The sequence below is a fragment of the Apostichopus japonicus genome, chromosome 17, assembly GCF_037975245.1.
Source record: "Apostichopus japonicus isolate 1M-3 chromosome 17, ASM3797524v1, whole genome shotgun sequence".
In the NCBI taxonomy this organism is placed as follows: Eukaryota; Metazoa; Echinodermata; class Holothuroidea; order Aspidochirotida; family Stichopodidae; genus Apostichopus; species Apostichopus japonicus.
In genome coordinates, this window is record NC_092577.1 from 36,094,573 (window position 1) to 36,110,167 (window position 15,595).

The window sequence follows — 15,595 nt, forward strand, 5'->3', positions numbered from 1 at the left end:
TTTGAGCTCAGTCATAGCAAGTTACTTGGATTTTTCATATCCGATTATCACATGCAAGGACTCCAAAGTTAAAATAGTACTTCAAAATAAAATGCAGTACCCCCATACACTGTACTGTATAGCACAACTTACGGTGTATATTGTGCAATAGTTTCTTGTCTGAAATATGAAGTCAAAGTTGGAAAAATTTTGTTCAAAGACTTGTTTTCAATACAAAAGAAATGTTTGAGCTCAGACTTAGCAGTTAACTTGAGGAGGCACTTCAAATTTTCCACAACCTAGTACTCAAAAGTGACAACAGTACCCCAAATTGTACCGTATATCACGATAAATGTGACTTTTCCTAGTTTTGTCTCTAAAATTAGAAGTTGAAGTTGGAAAAGTTTAGTTGATGGATTTGTTAACTATAAGAAACACATATTTGAGCTCAGTCATAGCAAGTTACTTGATTTTTCATTTCCGATTATCACATGCAAGGACTCCAAAGTTAAAATAGTACTTCAAAATCAAATGCAGTACCCCCATACACTGTACTGTATAGCACAAGTTACGGTATATAAAGTGAAATAGTTTCTTGTCTGAAATATGAAGTCAAAGTTGGAAAATTTTGTTCAAACACTTGTGTACAATGCAAAACAATTGTTTGAGCTCAGACTTAGCAGTTAACTTGAGGAGGCACTTCAAATTTTCCACAACCTAGTACTCAAAACTGAAAACAGTACCCCAAATTGTACCGTATATCACGATAAATGTGACTTTTCCTAGTTTTGTCTCTAAAATTAGAAGTTGAAGTTGGAAAAGTTTAGTTGATGGATTTGTTAACTATAAGAAACACATATTTGAGCTCAGTCATAGCAAGTTACTTGATTTTTCATTTCGGATTATCACATGCAAGGACTCCAAAGTTAAAATAGTACTTCAAAATAAAATGCAGTACCCCATACACTGTACTGTATAGCACAAGTTACGGTATATAAAGTGCAATAGTTTCTTGTCTGAAATATGATGTCAAAGTTGGAAAAATTTTGTTCAAAGACTTGTTTTCAATACAAAACAAATGTTTGAGCTCAGACTTAGCAGTTAACTTGAGGTCAGGCACTTCAAATTTTCCACAACCTAGTACTCAAAACTGAAAACAGTACCCCAAATTGTACCGTATATCACGATAAATGTGACTTTTCCTAGTTTTGTCTCTAAAATTAGAAGTTGAAGTTGGAAAAGTTTAGTTGATGGATTTGTTAACTATAAGAAACACATATTTGAGCTCAGTCATAGCAAGTTACTTGATTTTTCATTTCCGATTATCACATGCAAGGACTCCAAAGTTAAAATAGAACTTCAAAATAAAATGCAGTACCCCCATACACTGTACTGTATAGCACAAGTTACGGTCTATAGTGCAATAGTTTCTTGTCTGAAATATGAAGTCAAAGTTGGAAAATTTTGTTCAAACACTTGTGTACAATACAAAACAAATGTTTGAGCTCAGACTTAGCAGTTAACTTGAGGAGGCACTTCAAATTTTCCACAACCTAGTACTCAAAAGTGAAAACAGTACCCCAAATTGTACCGTATATCACGATAAATGTGACTTTTCCTAGTTTTGTCTCTAAAATTAGAAGTTGAAGTTGGAAAAGTTTAGTTGATGGATTTGTTAACTATAAGAAACACATATTTGAGCTCAGTCATAGCAAGTAACTTGATTTTTCATTTCGGATTATCACATGCAAGGACTCCAAAGTTAAAATAGAACTTCAAAATAAAATGCAGTACCCCCATACACTGTACTGTATAGCACAAGTTACGGTATATAAAGTGCAATAGTTTCTTGTCTGAAATATGATGTCAAAGTTGGAAAAATTTTGTTCAAAGACTTGTGTACAATACAAAACAAATGTTTGAGCTCAGACTTAGCAGTTAACTTGAGGAGGCACTTCAAATTTTCCACAACCTATTACTCAAAACTGAAAACAGTACCCCAAATTGTACCGTATATCACGATAAATGTGACTTTTCTTAGTTTTGTCTCTAAAATTAGAAGTTGAAGTTGGAAAAGTTTAGTTGATGGATTTGTTAACTATAAGAAACACATATTTGAGCTCAGTCATAGCAAGTTACTTGATTTTTCATTTCCGATTATCACATGCAAGGACTCCAAAGTTAAAATAGTACTTCAAAATCAAATGCAGTACCCCCATACACTGTACTGTATAGCACAAGTTACGGTATATAAAGTGAAATAGTTTCTTGTCTGAAATATGAAGTCAAAGTTGGAAAATTTTGTTCAAAGACTTGTGTACAATGCAAAACAATTGTTTGAGCTCAGACTTAGCAGTTAACTTGAGGAGGCACTTCAAATTTTCCACAACCTAGTACTCAAAACTGAAAACAGTACCCCAAATTGTACCGTATATCACGATAAATGTGACTTTTCCTAGTTTTGTCTCTAAAATTAGAAGTTGAAGTTGGAAAAGTTTAGTTGATGGATTTGTTAACTATAAGAAACACATATTTGAGCTCAGTCATAGCAAGTTACTTGATTTTTCATATCCGATTATCACATGCAAGGACTCCAAAGTTAAAATAGTACTTCAAAATCAAATGCAGTACCCCATACACTGTACTGTATAGCACAAGTTTCGGTATATAAAGTGCAATAGTTTCTTGTCTGAAATATGATGTCAAAGTTGGAAAAATTTTGTTCAAAGACTTGTTTTCAATACAAAACAAATGTTTGAGCTCAGACTTAGCAGTTAACTTGAGGAGGCACTTCAAATTTTCCACAACCTAGTACTCAAAACTGAAAACAGTACCCCAAATTGTACCGTATATCACGATAAATGTGACTTTTCCTAGTTTTGTCTCTAAAATTAGAAGTTGAAGTTGGAAAAGTTTAGTTGATGGATTTGTTAACTATAAGAAACACATATTTGAGCTTAGTCATAGCAAGTTACTTGGATTTTTCATATCCGATTATCACATGCAAGGACTCCAAAGTTAAAATAGTACTTCAAAATAAAATGCAGTACCCCCATACACTGTACTGTATAGCACAACTTACGGTGTATATTGTGCAATAGTTTCTTGTCTGAAATATGAAGTCAAAGTTGGAAAAATTTTGTTCAAAGACTTGTTTTCAATACAAAAGAAATGTTTGAGCTCAGACTTAGCAGTTAACTTGAGGAGGCACTTCAAATTTTCCACAACCTAGTACTCAAAAGTGACAACAGTACCCCAAATTGTACCGTATATCACGATAAATGTGACTTTTACTAGTTTTGTCTCTAAAATTAGAAGTTGAAGTTGGAAAAGTTTAGTTGATGGATTTGTTAACTATAAGAAACACATATTTGAGCTCAGTCATAGCAAGTTACTTGGATTTTTCATATCCGATTATCACATGCAAGGACTCCAAAGTTAAAATAGTACTTCAAAATAAAATGCAGTACCCCCATACACTGTACTGTATAGCACAACTTACGGTGTATATTGTGCAATAGTTTCTTGTCTGAAATATGAAGTCAAAGTTGGAAAAATTTTGTTCAAAGACTTGTTTTCAATACAGAAGAAATGTTTGAGCTCAGACTTAGCAGTTAACTTGAGGAGGCACTTCAAATTTTCCACAACCTAGTACTCAAAAGTGAAAACAGTACCCCAAATTGTACCGTATATCACGATAAATGTGACTTTTCCTAGTTTTGTCTCTAAAATTAGAAGTTGAAGTTGGAAAAGTTTAGTTGATGGATTTGTTAACTATAAGAAACACATATTTGAGCTCAGTCATAGCAAGTTACTTGGATTTTTCATATCCGATTATCACATGCAAGGACTCCAAAGTTAAAATAGTACTTCAAAATAAAATGCAGTACCCCCATACACTGTACTGTATAGCACAACTTACGGTGTATATTGTGCAATAGTTTCTTGTCTGAAATATGAAGTCAAAGTTGGAAAAATTTTGTTCAAAGACTTGTTTTCAATACAAAAGAAATGTTTGAGCTCAGACTTAGCAGTTAACTTGAGGAGGCACTTCAAATTTTCCACAACCTAGTACTCAAAAGTGAAAACAGTACCCCAAATTGTACCGTATATCACGATAAATGTGACTTTTCCTAGTTTTGTCTCTAAAATTAGAAGTTGAAGTTGGAAAAGTTTAGTTGATGGATTTGTTAACTATAAGAAACACATATTTGAGCTCAGTCATAGCAAGTTACTTGGATTTTTCATATCCGATTATCACATGCAAGGACTCCAAAATTAAAATAGTACTTCAAAATAAAATGCAGTACCCCCATACACTGTACTGTATAGCACAACTTACGGTGTATATTGTGCAATAGTTTCTTGTCTGAAATATGAAGTCAAAGTTGGAAAAATTTTGTTCAAAGACTTGTTTTCAATACAGAAGAAATGTTTGAGCTCAGACTTAGCAGTTAACTTGAGGAGGCACTTCAAATTTTCCACAACCTAGTACTCAAAAGTGAAAACAGTACCCCAAATTGTACCGTATATCACGATAAATGTGACTTTTCCTAGTTTTGTCTCTAAAATTAGAAGTTGAAGTTGGAAAAGTTTAGTTGATGGATTTGTTAACTATAAGAAACACATATTTGAGCTCAGTCATAGCAAGTTACTTGGATTTTTCATATCCGATTATCACATGCAAGGACTCCAAAGTTAAAATAGTACTTCAAAATAAAATGCAGTACCCCCATACACTGTACTGTATAGCACAACTTACGGTGTATATTGTGCAATAGTTTCTTGTCTGAAATATGAAGTCAAAGTTGGAAAAATTTTGTTCAAAGACTTGTTTTCAATACAAAAGAAATGTTTGAGCTCAGACTTAGCAGTTAACTTGAGGAGGCACTTCAAATTTTCCACAACCTAGTACTCAAAAGTGAAAACAGTACCCCAAATTGTACCGTATATCACGATAAATGTGACTTTTCCTAGTTTTGTCTCTAAAATTAGAAGTTGAAGTTGGAAAAGTTTAGTTGATGGATTTGTTAACTATAAGAAACACATATTTGAGCTCAGTCATAGCAAGTTACTTGGATTTTTCATATCCGATTATCACATGCAAGGACTCCAAAGTTAAAATAGTACTTCAAAATCAAATGCAGTACCCCCATACACTGTACTGTATTGCACAAGTTACTGTCTATAAAGTGCAATAGTTTCTTGTCTGAAATATGAAGTCAAAGTTGGAAAAATTTTGTTCAAAGACTTGTTTTCAATACAAAAGAAATGTTTGAGCTCAGACTTAGCAGTTAACTTGAGGAGGCACTTCAAATTTTCCACAACCTAGTACTCAAAAGTGAAAACAGTACCCCAAATTGTACCGTATATCACGATAAATGTGACTTTTCCTAGTTTTGTCTCTAAAATTAGAAGTTGAAGTTGGAAAAGTTTAGTTGATGGATTTGTTAACTATAAGAAACACATATTTGAGCTCAGTCATAGCAAGTTACTTGGATTTTTCATATCCGATTATCACATGCAAGGACTCCAAAGTTAAAATAGTACTTCAAAATAAAATGCAGTACCCCCATACACTGTACTGTATAGCACAAGTTACGGTGTATAAAGTGCAATAGTTTCTTGTCTGAAATATGAAGTCAAAGTTGGAAAAATTTTGTTCAAAGACTTGTTTTCAATACAAAAGAAATGTTTGAGCTCAGACTTAGCAGTTAACTTGAAGAGGCACTTCAAATTTTCCACAACCTAGTACTCAAAAGTGAAAACAGTACCCCAAATTGTACCGTATATCACGATAAATGTGACTTTTCCTAGTTTTGTCTCTAAAATTAGAAGTTGAAGTTGGAAAAGTTTAGTTGATGGATTTGTTAAATATAAGAAACACATATTTGAGCTCAGTCATAGCAAGTTACTTGGATTTTTCATATCCGATTATCACATGCAAGGACTCCAAAGTTAAAATAGTACTTCAAAATAAAATGCAGTACCCCCATACACTGTACTGTATAGCACAAGTTACGGTGTATAAAGTGCAATAGTTTCTTGTCTGAAATATGAAGTCAAAGTTGGAAAAATTTTGTTCAAAGACTTGTTTTCAATACAAAAGAAATGTTTGAGCTCAGACTTAGCAGTTAACTTGAGGAGGCACTTCAAATTTTCCACAACCTAGTACTCAAAAGTGACAACAGTACCCCAAATTGTACCGTATATCACGATAAATGTGACTTTTCCTAGTTTTGTCTCTAAAATTAGAAGTTGAAGTTGGAAAAGTTTAGTTGATGGATTTGTTAACTATAAGAAACACATATTTGAGCTCAGTCATAGCAAGTTACTTGGATTTTTCATATCCGATTATCACATGCAAGGACTCCAAAGTTAAAATAGTACTTCAAAATCAAATGCAGTACCCCCATACACTGTACTGTATTGCACAAGTTACTGTCTATAAAGTGCAATAGTTTCTTGTCTGAAATATGAAGTCAAAGTTGGAAAAATTTTGTTCAAAGACTTGTTTTCAATACAAAAGAAATGTTTGAGCTCAGACTTAGCAGTTAACTTGAGGAGGCACTTCAAATTTTCCACAACCTAGTACTCAAAAGTGAAAACAGTACCCCAAATTGTACCGTATATCACGATAAATGTGACTTTTCCTAGTTTTGTCTCTAAAATTAGAAGTTGAAGTTGGAAAAGTTTAGTTGATGGATTTGTTAACTATAAGAAACACATATTTGAGCTCAGTCATAGCAAGTTACTTGGATTTTTCATATCCGATTATCACATGCAAGGACTCCAAAGTTAAAATAGTACTTCAAAATAAAATGCAGTACCCCCATACACTGTACTGTATAGCACAAGTTACGGTGTATAAAGTGCAATAGTTTCTTGTCTGAAATATGAAGTCAAAGTTGGAAAAATTTTGTTCAAAGACTTGTTTTCAATACAAAAGAAATGTTTGAGCTCAGACTTAGCAGTTAACTTGAAGAGGCACTTCAAATTTTCCACAACCTAGTACTCAAAAGTGAAAACAGTACCCCAAATTGTACCGTATATCACGATAAATGTGACTTTTCCTAGTTTTGTCTCTAAAATTAGAAGTTGAAGTTGGAAAAGTTTAGTTGATGGATTTGTTAAATATAAGAAACACATATTTGAGCTCAGTCATAGCAAGTTACTTGGATTTTTCATATCCGATTATCACATGCAAGGACTCCAAAGTTAAAATAGTACTTCAAAATAAAATGCAGTACCCCCATACACTGTACTGTATAGCACAAGTTACGGTGTATAAAGTGCAATAGTTTCTTGTCTGAAATATGAAGTCAAAGTTGGAAAAATTTTGTTCAAAGACTTGTTTTCAATACAAAAGAAATGTTTGAGCTCAGACTTAGCAGTTAACTTGAGGAGGCACTTCAAATTTTCCACAACCTAGTACTCAAAAGTGAAAACAGTACCCCCCCCAAATTGTACCGTATATCACGATAAATGTGATTTTCCTAGTTTTGTCTCTAAAATTAGAAGTTGAAGTTGGAAAAGTTTAGTTGATGGATTTGTTAACTATAAGAAACACATATTTGAGCTCAGTCATAGCAAGTTACTTGGATTTTTCATATCCGATTATCACATGCAAGGACTCCAAAGTTAAAATAGTACTTCAAAATAAAATGCAGTACCCCCATACACTGTACTGTATAGCACAAGTTACGGTGTATCAAGTGCAATAGTTTCTTGTCTGAAATATGAAGTCAAAGTTGGAAAAATTTTGTTCAAAGACTTGTTTTCAATACAAAAGAAATGTTTGAGCTCAGACTTAGCAGTTAACTTGAGGAGGCACTTCAAATTTTCCACAACCTAGTACTCAAAAGTGACAACAGTACCCCAAATTGTACCGTATATCACGATAAATGTGACTTTTCCTAGTTTTGTCTCTAAAATTAGAAGTTGAAGTTGGAAAAGTTTAGTTGATGGATTTGTTAACTATAAGAAACACATATTTGAGCTCAGTCATAGCAAGTTACTTGGATTTTTCATATCCGATTATCACATGCAAGGACTCCAAAGTTAAAATAGTACTTCAAAATAAAATGCAGTACCCCCATACACTGTACTGTATAGCACAAGTTACGGTGTATAAAGTGCAATAGTTTCTTGTCTGAAATATGAAGTCAAAGTTGGAAAAATTTTGTTCAAAGACTTGTTTTCAATACAAAAGAAATGTTTGAGCTCAGACTTAGCAGTTAACTTGAGGAGGCACTTCAAATTTTCCACAACCTAGTACTCAAAAGTGAAAACAGTACCCCAAATTGTACCGTATATCACGATAAATGTGACTTTTCCTAGTTTTGTCTCTAAAATTAGAAGTTGAAGTTGGAAAAGTTTAGTTGATGGATTTGTTAACTATAAGAAACACATATTTGAGCTCAGTCATAGCAAGTTACTTGGATTTTTCATATCCGATTATCACATGCAAGGACTCCAAAGTTAAAATAGTACTTCAAAATAAAATGCAGTACCCCCATACACTGTACTGTATAGCACAAGTTACGGTGTATAAAGTGCAATAGTTTCTTGTCTGAAATATGAAGTCAAAGTTGGAAAAATTTTGTTCAAAGACTTGTTTTCAATACAAAAGAAATGTTTGAGCTCAGACTTAGCAGTTAACTTGAAGAGGCACTTCAAATTTTCCACAACCTAGTACTCAAAAGTGAAAACAGTACCCCAAATTGTACCGTATATCACGATAAATGTGACTTTTCCTAGTTTTGTCTCTAAAATTAGAAGTTGAAGTTGGAAAAGTTTAGTTGATGGATTTGTTAACTATAAGAAACACATATTTGAGCTCAGTCATAGCAAGTTACTTGATTTTTCATTTCTGAAAGTCACATGCAAGGACTCCAAATTTAAAATAGTACTTCAAAATAAAATGCAGTACCCCCATACACTGTACTGTATAGCACAAGTTATGGTATATAAAGTGCAATAGTTTCTTGTCTGAAATATGATAACAAAGTTGGAAAAATTTTGTTCAAAGACTTGTTTTCAATACAAAAGAAATGTTTGAGCTCAGACTTAGCAGTTAACTTTAGGAGGCACTTCAAATTTTCCACAACCTAGTACTCAAAAGTGAAAACAGTACCCCAAATTGTACCGTATATCACGATAAATGTGACTTTTCCTAGTTTTGTCTCTAAAATTAGAAGTTGAAGTTGGAAAAGTTTAGTTGATGGATTTGTTAACTATAAGAAACACATATTTGAGCTCAGTCATAGCAAGTTACTTGATTTCTCATTTCCGATTATCACATGCAAGGACTCCAAAGTTAAAATAGTACTTCAAACTTGTTAACTTGAGGAGGCACTTCAAATTTTCCACAACCTGCTTTACGTAACTCGATATCTCGACAAAGTCAAATTTTGTCGAGATGCCGAGTTGTGTGTAACTTGGCAACTTGACATTTTGGAAAGACATGACCAATTTAACATTTTCCAGAAATTTTTCACTTCGAAAGAAGTGAGCAACATTTGCCAAACAATGTTTAAATGCTTCTTTGGAAAGAGATGAACAATTGAACATTTTGTAGAAAACTGTTGAATTGACAAGATGTGATTCTCGTATTTACTGACAGTAAATAAAAGATTTTTATTGCAAATTGTCCAGAATAGTTGTAGAAGCCAACTAATTAAAAAATGTTGGGGCACACAGTTTTCTTTAGGGGATAGGGTAGTGGAACCTGCCACAGGACACAGGCTTCACAATGTCTGGATTTTGTAATAGTCTCCAGTTTCACAAAATTCCTAGCGGATTACCGCCATAACCGCCTTCACTGGGCTGCATTGCATTGTAAGGTTAACATCATGTATGTGCTCTAGGAATGGTCTAGAATCATGGCCACGTAGATAGAACCCATAAAATTTAAAAAAAAGAATCTGGGTTGCATATTTTTCTTTGGTAGATAAAATTCATAAACCCTCAATAGACATTTAAACTGTAGCAAATTACACTATGAAATGCAGGGAGCCATTGTTCAATCATCGAGAAACCACATTGTGCCCAGTGTCAATTACAATCAGCTACTACTACAATTAGAGAGAATTCATAAATATAGGATTTCCCAGCATGAAGTCCTACATTGAATGCAGGGAATTAGAGATTTTTAATTGAATATCATAAAGCATCCTTAGACAAAAATTAACATGAATTATTTAATTAGACAGTTCAAACTTGTTTTTAAGCATTAGGGCCTTGATAAAATGCTCATCACATTAATATATTGCCCCAAAATGTAAGTGTGCTGTAAATTGCCTGTATATTGTATTCCTATACATCAGGGTTCAATTAGACAAATTGATGTCTCAGAAAGGAAAATTACTGGCCCAAACAGTTTCAAGCCATCTTTTAAATTGTAATGCCCCACTTAAGTTTCATTATTGCTACTAATGTATATCCCCACATTCCAAAGAAACCCCCCCCCCTCCCCTTCCTCCCCTTCACTTTCCTTTAGTACATGTGAGAGCAGTTATTTGGCAAGTAATTGGCCTTTTAACAATCCATGTAATGATCCAGTGGTGTATACAGGGGAGGAGGGGTGACTAGTCCCTCCCTAATTTTTGCACCGTGTTGTAAAGGAACAATTTTGTACATACATCGGAGGCTAAAATATTTAGAAAGAAATGAGAACGAAATTAGGCAAATTTTACAAAAGTGCACATGTAAATATGCATAGGCTATCTCTGGTTGATTGGCGCCATATGTTGTAAAGTAGATGATGTCTGAGAAGCTTGTTGAATTTAGCAGTAATCGCCTTGAACGCTCCTATCGTCCCATTCACTAAGACAGACATTTGCAAATGATGCATAGAACTACACATGATGGGATCATTATTGTAATTAATGACTAAGCAAATAGGCCTACTTCTACAAAAAAAAAAAAAAAAATCACCAGGAATTTAGAACAATTTCATCTGACAAAATATGTCCAGAAAAAGAGGAAACTTTATCTATCGGATATCTTGAAGAATTCTGTACATGAAGGTCAACCCTGCTTATTGAAAAACAGTCCTTAAATTCACTGAGCATTAATAATTTTCTTTTTTGATAGCATAAACTACCCCAAGTACTGCAATTAGGATTCATCTTAAAGCACACCTGAATAATTGACCAGTCATGGAATGACCAGAAATCATCTCCAGTGTGAAGACAAATTTGTCTTGACCACTAAAATAGTACACACTGTGTTTAATCATGAATTTTTACAGAGGAGTGTTTATTTAGTATTGTAGCATTACCAACTCAGATAGATATTAAATCTCCTCTGTTTTTGGCAAAAAACAAGTGACTATGGTGGTTTATGCTATAGGGAGGGAAGATCTTAATGTACATTCGTTCCATGTCTGGAACTATTTCTGGGCCTGAAATATGACAAAATGTTAAGTTTTTGCAAACTATTGCATCAGTTTGCACTTGAGCACCCATAACTGAACAACATTTCTAAAAGGTAAGGGGCACCCCCTCCACTTAGACCCCTCCCCAGGATTCAGATCAATTGACAAATTCTTTGATCTACCACTGTGATCATAATAACAAGAAAGGGTTGGAGGCTAGACCCTTAAGCAGGTAAAAATTGGTTACTGCATTTTGCTGAATATTTATTGTAATAATCAGAAATAATGAAATATTTCTATTATTCTATTATTAATGTAGCCACATGACTACCAATGCTTCATTCATGTTATTTCAATTTATCATACATTGTAATGAATAATGGATTTTTACTCTTGCAATTTTAGTTAAAGGAGGGAAATGTTCAGGTGCATCATGGATTGCTCATTGTTATTTGTATACACACATTCCTTCATAGGTCTGCCATGGGAGCTATACCCACAGCTATACCCACAGTATACATGACTGTACACACAAGAGCTCACCATACTGTGATGCTGCTGACCACAGGTGTCAAATAGCTGACCTTTTTTTATTGCCAAGACCTTGGTAGTTTATTGATACCTTTGGAGATCAGTTCCAAAAGTAATTTTTTTTTTCTGTAATAGAGCAGGCAGTTCTTGCAATAACAGTTCAGGGTACTGTTATGTATACACAGTCCTATATGCCATCATCTATGAATTAGAAGACAATTGATACAATGTGTAGCTGTGCTGTTGGGCTGTGATGGGAGGACTAACAGATTTCAATATAATCTTCTGTTAATTCACAGCAAGCAGTTCATGAATGTTAACAGGTGCTAACATAAACTTTATAATGCTAATAATATACAGAAATGGTGATTAGTGATCGTGCCATATTTCCCAGAAGGTGGGTGGGGGAGGGGCTGAAAGGAGATAGGTCACTGATTACTGTGTTACAGGAGGAAGCCAGGAAGCAAATTGATTGTTTTGACCTGGGGAAGTCTGGGGTAAGCAAGGGCTCAATATGGTCTGGTGGAGGGGGGGGGGGGGTAGCACCTGCATGTATGCTCTGGCCAAAACTACCAACCAGAAAACCCTCATATCATCTGTGTATACATTAACCTGGACTGACATTTTCGATGAGGAGAAATGCAAGGAAACCAACCATCCATGGAGGGTCATGTGATATGTGCTTGTAGCACTCAACTCATTATAGTACTCCTTGTATTTATTATTCTACAACTAATGTTCTGATCTCATAGCTCTAGCAACACAATTAAGGCTCCTTGCAGTTTTGCATGTAAACAAGCACTATTGATCTTTAAGAATGACAATAGATGTTTGAATATAGTAGACAGGATCTATATGCAGATCAAGCTTTTCATGAGGTGGAATATAAATCTCATTAACGCTATCATCCAAGCCTGTGCAATTATTCTCAGATTTTCTGTCAATGCCTGCTACAATAATAGCATTAGTAGTCAACGGAACACTCATCTCTTCAAATTATCAAAGAGCTTAATAACATATTAATAGCACCCAGGAGCAGGTCACATACCCTCCATGGTAGGTACATATTTTCCTACCGTGGTCTGAACCTTCAAAGTCATATAAATATGATGATCAAAACAATTAAAGCTGAAAGCTAATAAACATGATGAATTTAAATAGCAAACAGACCATTTATTCGTCTACACCTTCTGTATTAGTTAGAATGCCCCTAACTTCCCCCTCTGATTAATGTTACCTCATAATTCTTTTCTTGTTCAAAGGAGGGGAAATACTGCAGGGTGGGAGCATTGTCCCATTTCTACTATTGAAATTTATGGTACACCTATTGAAACATGCAGCACCTTCCTTTATGCAAATGTATGTACAAATTCAACCCTGCTTTATTGGTGCGACTGGTCCCATGGGCATCAACCTGTTCAGTAAGCCATGTAAAGAAATGATTATTAAGTGTGATGATTGGCATTGTCATAATCAATAACAATCCAGCTAGCTTATCCAATTTTCCAAGAGAGGTTGGTCCATTATCAGGTTGTACTGTTGTGTGTTAATGGATAGCTTTCACCATAAATTCATTTCGATATGTGATAGAACCATTAAATAATACATTATTGGTCTCATTTAGGAAATCTATTTTAATTACATTACAATTGTCACAGAAAAATTGCCTTGACATTAATGACATTAAATCTTGAGTGCGCTGTTATTTATAGTAATAGAATTTTGTGCACAGTAATTTAAAATCATGAAAGAATGGAATAATATTAACCAGCAGTCCTTAGCGTAGCATTTGGCAATTACTAATATACAGGTTGTGAGGTATATTTGCTCAGCCGGTGTCCTATGAACAATAAAATCTGTCTTACAGTTATTAGATCTATGAGTCCTTTACACAGTATCAAAATGTCCTTCATTAAAAAAGACCCAATGATTACCCTGCAGAAGCAGCTACTAAGTCACTTTGGGTATTTTTTTTGCAAAGTGTAAGGGGAGCAGCTCGATATTCATATGGTCCATTACTCATTAGTTTCATTGGTCATAAGGTTCATTGTTCATAAGATTTGTTATCCATAATTAGAAAAATGATTCTTCAGTCATCAGGTTCGTTATTCAAAATTGGAAAAAGGTTCAATATTCATAATTGGAAGAAAGGTTCGTTATTCATAATTGAAAGGAAAAAAGGTTTGTTATTCATAATTGAAAAGAAGGTTCGTTTTTCATAATTGGTAAAGGGTTTGTTATTCATAATCCTCTAGAAATAAGGTTCAATATTCATAATCGCGGGGTCGTCATGCCCCAGTGCCCCTACATCTCACTGCCTAAAAGTGGAGGTACCCATTGGCAGTTTCAAGCTGTGCGTGGCCAGGGGAAGAGGGGGGTCACTTGCGGCCCAGTCGTGGGCTTAAGGGTTTTTACGACAGAAACTACCGAAAGTACGGCTACCGCATGAATAATTTGCCGACTAGTCACAGCTGCAGCATGATCAATTAGCCCACAGGAGGACTTTTTATTACCTTTTTTGGGGAAGGGTGGGGGAGGCAAAGGGTCACTCAGCCCTGCTTATATTGTTGCTATTATTACTGTATGAATACTGGATCTTTTTCTGATTATGAAAAAAAAGATTTTTTTTGCTATGATGAACATCCAACCTTTTATCCAATTATGGAAAACGGACCTTTTATGCTTTCATGAATATCGAAACTTTTTTCCGATTATGAATAAACGGACCTTTTTTTGATATTATGAATATCAGATAGTCCATTTGCTCTTTGGACTGTAGACTTCAGGAATAATCAGCTGGCATACATCTTTCTTTAATACTGTTTCACTGTTCATATTTTCAGGATCTGGAGAGATGCAAATATTGACCATTCATTTAACCAAGCTCATCAACTGGATGTTAAAAGAGAGGATAGCGACTGAAAAACTAGGGGAGAGCTACATTTTTCATTTATCAATCAAAGTGAAGGAGGAATTAAACAACAGAGAAAAATTATCTGAGAATGCAGGATATGGAGGTGTTCATTATCGTAAGCGAGAGAAACCTAACCAATGCAGCTAGTGCAACAAAAGTTTTGATCGTTCCAGCGATTGGAAGACTCACGAAAGGACGCACACAGGAGAGAAATCATATCAATGTAGCTATTGTAACAAAACGCTTTCTCAATTTGGACAGTGAAGAGACATGAAAGGACACATACAGGAGAGAAACCTTATCAATGTAGTATTGCCACAAATAGTTTGTTAACCCTGGCGATTTGAAAAAAACATGAAAGAATACACACTGGAGAGAAACCTAATCATTGTAGGTATTGCAAATGTTCGCTTGGTCTAGTACTTGAACGTCAATGAAAGAACTGTTACGAGAAAGCAACTTAGTTTTCTCGTGTGTATGTATTTTCTATCTAGCCTGTTTTACCTTTACAAATTGTTTCTTGCTTTAATGTTTAAACTGGGAGGTCCCTAGTTTGTGTAACTTAAGTTTGAGTTTATTGCTGGCTGCAAGAAATGGTTCTTCCTGCCTGGGCTTAATGTTATCTGTCTGGTGGACAAGGCCACCTTTGTTCTTAGTATATGGGGAACAGTTGGGGGTGCATAGACAGTGGGGCGGGGTTGGCTATTTCCAAATTGGTCAGTTAATCATGTATAGGATTCTACACAGTTACAGGGTCGTTTATAATGTCGTGCAAGGAGCGTTTTTAGGCA

General features: G+C 34.6%; 1 long non-coding RNA gene across 2 annotated transcripts in view; it reads left to right on the top strand.

Annotated features, from left to right (window-relative positions):
• Positions 1-15,189, top strand: part of LOC139954885 (uncharacterized) — a 72,055-nt gene extending 56,866 nt beyond the window's left edge. For both annotated transcript variants that reach the window (XR_011788225.1, XR_011788226.1), the window contains exon 2: positions 14,734-15,189. This is a non-coding gene — a long non-coding RNA (uncharacterized lncRNA). The remainder of the gene's footprint in view (positions 1-14,733) is intronic.
• The last annotated feature ends 406 nt before the right edge of the window (positions 15,190-15,595 follow it).